The sequence below is a fragment of the Acinonyx jubatus genome, chromosome C1 (assembly GCF_027475565.1).
Source record: "Acinonyx jubatus isolate Ajub_Pintada_27869175 chromosome C1, VMU_Ajub_asm_v1.0, whole genome shotgun sequence".
Classification (NCBI taxonomy): Eukaryota; Metazoa; Chordata; class Mammalia; order Carnivora; family Felidae; genus Acinonyx; species Acinonyx jubatus.
The window spans coordinates 145,895,338-145,903,566 of record NC_069381.1 but is presented as its reverse complement, the minus strand read 5'-3'; positions in this window follow the sequence as shown (position 1 = coordinate 145,903,566).

Below are 8,229 nucleotides of genomic sequence, written 5' to 3'. Positions count from 1 at the left end.
GCAGCTTACAAATGAAGGCAATATCTGTGTTTGCACAATGGCTACCTTGGGGCCCTCATGGCTTTAATGAAATTCTATACATCAAAGCTCTTTAAAAGCTTCTGAGTCAAGAACATGCAAACTGACCTCTACTCCTTGGGGCTCCAGTAACCCCAGGGAGAAGTGATAGGCAGTGGAGAGGAACGGGTATAGGCCAGGTCAGAGGACTGGGGCTCCCTGAGAGGTAGATCCTCCTGATCAGAGACATGATATTCCCAGGAGCAGAGAGACCCATCAAGGCCTCCACTCCTCTCAGGTGCATGCAGAACAAGAAGCAACTGGGCTAATCATCTGAAGCAGCGACTCTCCATATGTGTTACAAGGATCCTGGGGATCTGAAGACCCTTTCAGGGGGTCACAAAGTCGAAACTATTACCTTCATAACATGTCACTTTCTTTTTTCACTCTCATTCTCTCACCAGGGTACAGCGGCACATTACGAAGTCCACATGACATGTGACGTCAGAACAGATTGAATCTAGAAGCAGGTATGAGAATACAGCCATATTCTCTTTTTCAAAGTTTATTTATTTTGAGAGAAAGAGAGAGGTAGAGAGAGGAGGAAAGAGATAATCCCAAGCAGGCTCTGTGCTGTCAGAGGAGAGCCCAACAGCAGGCTCTATCCCACGAGCTGGGAGGTCATGACTTGAGCCGAAATCAAGAGTCTGATGCTCAACCGTCTGAGCCACCCAGATGTCCCTACAGTTATATTCTATTAAGCCAGACATAAAGAGATTTTCAAAAATGTAAAGCAATGCCATTCTTCTTACTGATTTTTTTTTGTTTTGCAAAATGATAGTTACTTTTCCTAAAATGTGTAGCTTATGTTAGCATGTAATGAATTTATGTTAAAATAAATTATATATTTAAAATTTTTCTGAGTTTTTAATTTCTAACATCATAAATATCCATAGATATAACCCACATATACAAGAATACTCTGGGGTTCTCAGTATTTTTTAAGAACATAAAGGGATCCTGAGACCAAAAAGTTTGAGAACTACTAAAGTTATTGAGTGTACAGAACACCCTACCTCATCTAGAATTGGTACCTGTGGTCATATTATATGCCTATTCCTTACAGCTACAGAATAAATAAATGGGTCCAAATTTTAATTAGGCTATCTTATATTTAAGGGAACCTTACAGTCTAAGAAGGTAAATTTTAATTACAGAAGTATAGAATATGTAAGTAAAAAGGAAGCCTCACCTATGAGTGAGGGGGAAAAAAACCCTTTTATCTACTTTCATATTGCGTAGAATTCTACTGAATACTGTTTCTAAAGCAGGTACCCACTCCCCCAAAGAAAAGCTTCTTTGGTCTAATAAACTTGAGAAATACTGGACTTCTGAATCCAGTGTTTACTACAAATCTTCTCAAAGCCTTCAATACAAGCATTAAAGATATTGTGAATCTCTGAGATACACTAGGCTGCATTTTCCAGACTTACCTGACCGTAAAACTCTTCTTAGGGACAACTTGTAGAACTAATCTTTCAAGCAACATGGGAAACTTCTCCACTCAGCAAAAGGATGAAGTGGTCTCCTGAGCGCTGAGAGCTGCTTAGTATCCAGACATCCACCTGCTTGCTTCAGGGAGGGAAGTTAGGGATGGCTGCACCGAGGTGTGCAGATCTGAGTTTGGCTGGGGGTAGTATGGACTGGGAAGTGTTCATCCAACCCAAAGAGAATGACGAGTGGGGATAGAGAGAGGTGATTTGGAAGTCCAGGGCAGACCTGGGCAGAATAGCAGAAATGGAGGCTTTCTAAAGCTAGTGGAGTACAGAGATACCAGGGACAGGAGAGCAGAGCTCCCCAGAATGGGGACAGCGACACAGTGAGGGAAGTCCATGGTAGGCCTGACCTGTCCTACACACCCAGTCACATGGGAGAAAGCTGGAATGGAGTTTCCACCTCGGTCCATAAAAGATGAGATGTCCATGCTCATTCCCCAGAGCACCATGGCTGCTTGAGAGGAACTCCTGACCCTTAATCCCTACTCTCCCCAGCAGATGGGCAGTTGTTAATCTGATAGGTGAGAGACTGGTATTCATTTTGGGATGTGGCTCTGGAAACAGACACTCTGCCATTGTCACTTGGGGTGAATTTCTTACTCTCCCTCTACTGGGGTTCCTCATTTGTGGAATGGAGTCAACAGTGGCACTTACCTCATAACCTGAGTAAAATAATCCACGTGAAGGGCTATGCTCAGTGCTTGAGACTAACCATGAATGTTGTGGCATTATTATTTCTTGTGCCACCGGGGGTGTATATGGGAGTATATGGGGGGCTAAAGGGACCCCACCCTCGAGTGTTTGCTCCGATGGTCTGCTGCTGCGGGGACGCCTGCCACATGGCCTTTCTCTAGTCTCCCTTCAGGCCTCTAAGGGGTGGTAAGTTATGCTCAGGCTGAATGATGGACTTGACTGTCAATGTCGGGCTGAGAGGGGAGAAGAGGAAAATCTGCATTCAACACCAGATCCAGTCATGTACTGCAGAAAGAACTCACCAGAAGCTGGTTCCTGGGTTCCGGGTGCTGCCCAGGCTAGGGAGGCGGGACTTCCGCCCTCGGTGATGGTTGGCACACGCGCCGGAGACAGACTCCTTTGTCTCTTCCCAGGGAGGGGCCTGATTTACAGCTTGAGGGTCAGTGTGGTGCTGCGTCCTGAGGAGGCTAATCCACGCATTCGGGTGTGCCAGACACAGTCCTCTTCTCCCTGAGGAGTAAGCACGGGAGCTCTAAGTATTAAAATGCCGGATCAGTGTTTTTCTTTGCGAAGTGGGACCTATAGCTTGAACCAGAGCAAAAAAGACTGTTCTGTAGATACCTGGATAAACTGAGGTCGCCCTGAACTTCCCAAAGCAGGACTTCAAGCCTCCCTGAGGGCAGAGAGGGCCTGGTGATCCCACTGTGCGGGTGCTCTGGCCTTTACCTCAGACTGGACCATTGAGCACCCCGAGCTGACCTTCCTCATCACCTCACCACATGGCCCCTCCTTTGCCCTTGAAGCAGAGTGAGGAGTAAAAAAGTGAGTGGAGCGCGAAGGGAAACATAAAAAGTTTGTTTCAGCGTCTTCCACAATGTCCGTAGTTACCTTTTTAGACTTTGGAGAGCTGTGAGTGACCATTGTTAGGGAAAGTCTTTTCTCCACCAAAGCTTAGGGCAGCAAGGAGGGCCCTTCTTCCCGTCTGAGGCTGAGTTGCCCCTTCAGGCCGAGCTGGGGGCAATGGGCTGGCCCAGGTGGGGAAGGGGGTACAGGGTTCATTTGACATGTGAGTCTTTTGCTGCAGTTCTGCTGAGACTCAGAGCATATATAGTTCATGAACAGGACACTTTATAGTTTTCTATAGTTGTAAAAACATCAGCTTTGATTTGTGCAAATAAGGTATTTTCCTAGTTATTTTGCTAAGCCAAACATTAAAACTAATTTGCATTCTTTGAGACTAATTTGGCCCAGGAGCTAGTAGGAAGCTGGAGGGGATTATGCCCTGGAAGAGGGGTTGTCACATGGATTTACTTTAGCATAAACATAGACTACCTGAAGGCTGGAGCCTTCTGGTCTCCTCAGGGAGACCCAAAGGGCTAATGGGGGCTCCAGAATCCAACAGATCTAGGTTATAATCTCGGATTGACGTGAGCTTGGAGCACTTCCTCTATCTTTCTGAGGACTGTTTTCTTTTCCTCTTGTACGCTATTTTAGGACTGTTGCAAAGACCAAATGGGATGTGAGTAGGGCACTTAGCACAGTCTTTGACACCTAATATCCTAGTAAACTCTCGACAAAGGGTTATTCCTAGGTTTGTCTTTACCCAAAACCAGTGAGAGAAACTCACTGTTGTTTCCATCTCTCTCACTTGACCTTCTTCCTGTGCTGGGTTCAGCTGATTTTCTCCTTAGCCCCCTGCCATTCCTATTTATTCCCTGGCACCTTTGCTTAGAATTAATCTTAAATTCTGGGGCGCCTGGGTGGCTCAGTCCGACTTCAGCTCAGGTCATGATCTCGCAGTTTGTGGGTTCGAGCCCCGTGTCGGGCTCTGTGCTGACAGCTCAGAGCCTGAAGCCTGCTTCGGATTCTGTGTCTTCCTCTCTCTCTGCTCCTCCCTCACTCATGCTGTCTCTCTCTGTCTCTCAAAAATAAAAATAAACACTAAAAAAATTAAAAAATAAAAGAATTAATCTTAAGTTCAGCTTGAGTCCTTCTTATTCTCTGAGGCTTTCCTTGACCACTCAACTCAGACTTGATGGTTGCTCTCTATTCTGATGGGTTCAGTGGGGCTCAAATTCTTGAGGTGATGGCAGCCTCATTGGCCTCTAGGTTTCTCCAAGTTGCCTAGGACATTGTATGGGGATGCTCCATAGACTCATGGTGAGTTAAAGTGACTCACTGAAGAAGGCTGCTGCTGTGACTCCACCAGCCTTGCCAGTCAGGACCACACAGAGCTATAGGTCTCCAGGGAGCTGCTCGTAAGGTCATTCATGGACCATACAGTGGTTATCACTACTTTGCTTGGTTTTTAAGCCTTAGAAACTTTGCTAAAATAATCTTACATGGACATATGATATAGGAAGCTGCTCGTGGTGGGCTGCTACTGGTACAGTGGAGAGAGGGGGCCACAGTTCCTCCCCTTGACTCCTGAGGTGCTTTTGTGGACTCCCGTGGCATTGCCCTTTGGAGATTGGAAGCCATAATGAAAGCAGGGTTTCTGACCACGGGTTGCTGATGGTAACTGGCTTTTGAAGGTTAACAACTGAACTGAGATGGAACAGTAAATTGAACCTGACCTGCTGGGAACAAGCTGAATTTGAGAAATTTCATCCAATTTTGGTTATATTTCATGTCTAGGGAGGGATGGGTACTATGGCTTCTCCCCAAGCATGGAATTAATACAACACAGGTCTCTGGCGTGGAGCCCACATTCATAGGAACCAAAGTAATGGAAGTGTAGGGGATCCCCTCATAGAATCATCTGTATCCTAGGCAGAGACTGATGGTGACTTCCCCTTATCCATCTCATTTTCCTTATCAACAGAACCCCTGCATGAGTAGAGACAGCAATTGGCACAGGTAAAATAAGATGGGTGAGGATTATAAAGGTCTTTTAAGAGAATGACTCAGTTGGCAGGTTCCACTTTTGTAACTCCTTGTTGAAGAATGAGGATGTGATGACTGGAGCTTCAACAGCCAGCTGGGAAGCCATGAGGGTGAGGCCCATGCCCAGAGATAATTAGGGAGCCTGGGTCCATGAGAACATTATAGAACTACCATACTCGCATTGGTCTGTCTTTCTCTGTTCATTTCAAAATGTGGAGGAGAAAAACCCCAAAACCTTCTATAACTTATCTTGTTGAAGCCTCAACTTTAGGGAACTTTGTTGTTATCAATTAAATATAATTCCTTAGTGATGATACATCACTACCACAACCCAGTGATGTGGACTTGGAGGACAATATTAGTAGTTTCAAGTGGTGTTGGACCAGCTTTTCTCCAATTAAGATGTTACATAGTGACAGGCTTGAAGGGTTTCAGTACCACCTTACATTTCCTTTGATAGCTTTTCTCCATAGAAGAGTTAATTATCAAAGTTACAATAAAAAAAGTAGGGCACATGAGAGAAAAATGAAAAAGGAGTCACCTAATTATTTGTAAACTGAATAAACACACCATTATCTTTTGACCATAGTTTACAGACAAGAATGAGCCTTCTGGCCGTGACTGCAGTAATGTTGGTGGACATGTAAATATTTTAATCACTTAGCTATACAATACACTTCCTGGTTTGTTTTCACAAAATATTTTTTTAAAGGCTTGAAATACATTCCTTACAGCACAACCATCTCTATAATGGCCAGATCCCCTCCTATGATGGTTATTTCCATCCTGGAGCCCATCTGGGTTGAATTCTTTCCTCTAGTCTTCAGGAAGCTGGGCGTGTCTCACTACTCATTCTCATTTGTAGAAAGGAGAGAGAGCTCCCTGGGATTGGGCTGGGACAGCCACTGACTCTGAAGAGCCCTGAAGAGAGATACTAGAGGGATGTCATCCTCCCTGAAGTCATTTTATTAGATCAGTATTCAGTGGATGGCAGCTCATCAAGGCCAAAGCTCAACATGTTACATTTTATTGCCAGCAAATGAAGGCAAATTTTAGGGGTGTATGCCTGTGGGGGGAGTAAATAATCAGCTAAAGGGGATTTCTGAAGGAAGAATTGGATATTTTCCCATTGATCTCAGAATTACACCTTTGACCCAGTGCAAGTTGTGTTTAATTGTATTTTACAAGACAATGCGTTGGTCAGCTCTGGAATCAATGGGATGTGAATGGAGGGTGAAATAGTCCATTGTGTCATGAAGTCTTTATCAAAATTCCCCCAACCATTGGATGGGCTTTAATAATGAAAGAGCTAGTTATGGCTCATGCAAATGATTATGACAGCACAAAATGGTTTTTAGTGATTTCGAGTTAGAATTAGGCAACAGCAATAGGCACAAACAGCCACTTAGGGGACATGCCAGCTGCTTCCAGCGAAGCTGCTGACATAAAAACAGGGAATGGCACTAAAACAGATACAATTCAAGTCATAATTTGCTTCCTAATAATTTCCTTTTTGTGTCTGCAGCCTTGAAGGATTGTCCTGAATAAGTGCATTCATAAAGATAGCAAGTCAAGTCAAGCCATCCGGCGGATGAATTAACAGCAAACTGCTATCACAAGGGTGAGTGAGGCAGGGGACAAAAGTCAAGATTTCCTAAAGTGAGGCAGAACTGACAAGTACCAGCTGAGGAGTGTTATTCTGTATGATGGCAGCTCATGGCTGCATATAGTTCTCTGAGGATGAGTCCAGCCCTTGGCACAGGCCAGCAAAGGGCAGCTGTCCATCAGGGTGGAAACTACCTAGGGAATTCCAGACATGGTTGCATCCTTTGCTCTCTTCCAGCTCCCTCTGCAGATGCACTCTAATTAAGAGTAAGACTATTCATTCCTTCTCTAGCAAGGATTTCCTTGACTTACAGCAAAGATCCTCTCTGAATTCAAAGTCTGCTCTGCATTTGTAGAGTTTAAAATCCCATTAGCTGTTCTGCCTCTGATTTCACTGATCTGTTTGTTTTGCTGCTAACACCTCTCTGGTACCTTGCTGAAAGGACTTCCCTCCCCTTCTTCCCTGTGGCTTGGGTAGCACTGAGGCGGTGAGATGTTTATTTACACATCTCTCTGGATCATTAGGTAAAAGAGGTGACACACTTCTCTCTCTTGGCAACATGTTTAAACGTGAGCCTGTTTTACTTCTGAACTTACTTTCTTGTCAACACACACGTAAATCTGTACAATCATAGCTCATTCAAAAGACACTCCCATATAGTGCTTTTCAAATATGTATTTTCTAGAATTCTGTTTAAATTTAACTTTGGTAAGCTGTCAGCTTTTAAACAGACTTTGTGTATATAACTACAAAGAATTTTGTGCTAAAATCTTTTGTTTGAGAAACCACTTGTTGGTCTGCAAACTGGCCCCCGTGGATGGAGGGCCAGGGGAGACCAGAGGAGGTAGACCATCCAGATTCGTAGGTGTCAGATTTAATAAGCAAGAGAGTTTATGAAGCTTGTCTTGGGGGGTGACAGGATGAGCAGCTCTCTGCACCTGCCCACCAGGATCTTAGAAGTTTATATAGAAGCCTTAATGGGTTCAGTAACAGACGGCCTCACCACCACATTACTATCTCAAGGCTCTGTGGGGCAGCTTCCAGGGTAACGAAGGCAAACAGAGTGCACATTCTAAGGACGGGGAGGGGGATGGGGAGCCTCTGACTGCCTGGGTCCAGCTCTCAGGTCAACTGGTGGTCACATCCTCTCAAGAACCACCTCTAACACCACTCTTAAGTAGCTATTTTGGAAGGTTTAAAATATATAAATTGGATTTTTCTCCACTCAGTAAAATCACTGTGATTCTAAGATAGAAAACTACGTCTCAGATGATGTCATCACGTATTTCTTTAGTGCCTTTTAAAACAAATGTTAGTAATTTTTTAAATTGGAATAAACCTTACCTGTGATGAAATGTCTTGTGTGAACATTTTGATGAGTTTTGATTAATGTATACACCCATGTAAAAGCCACCCCAATCAAGATCTAGAATATTCCATCATCTCCAAATTTCTCTAGTCAATACCCACCCCTTTAGGCAACATTGTTCT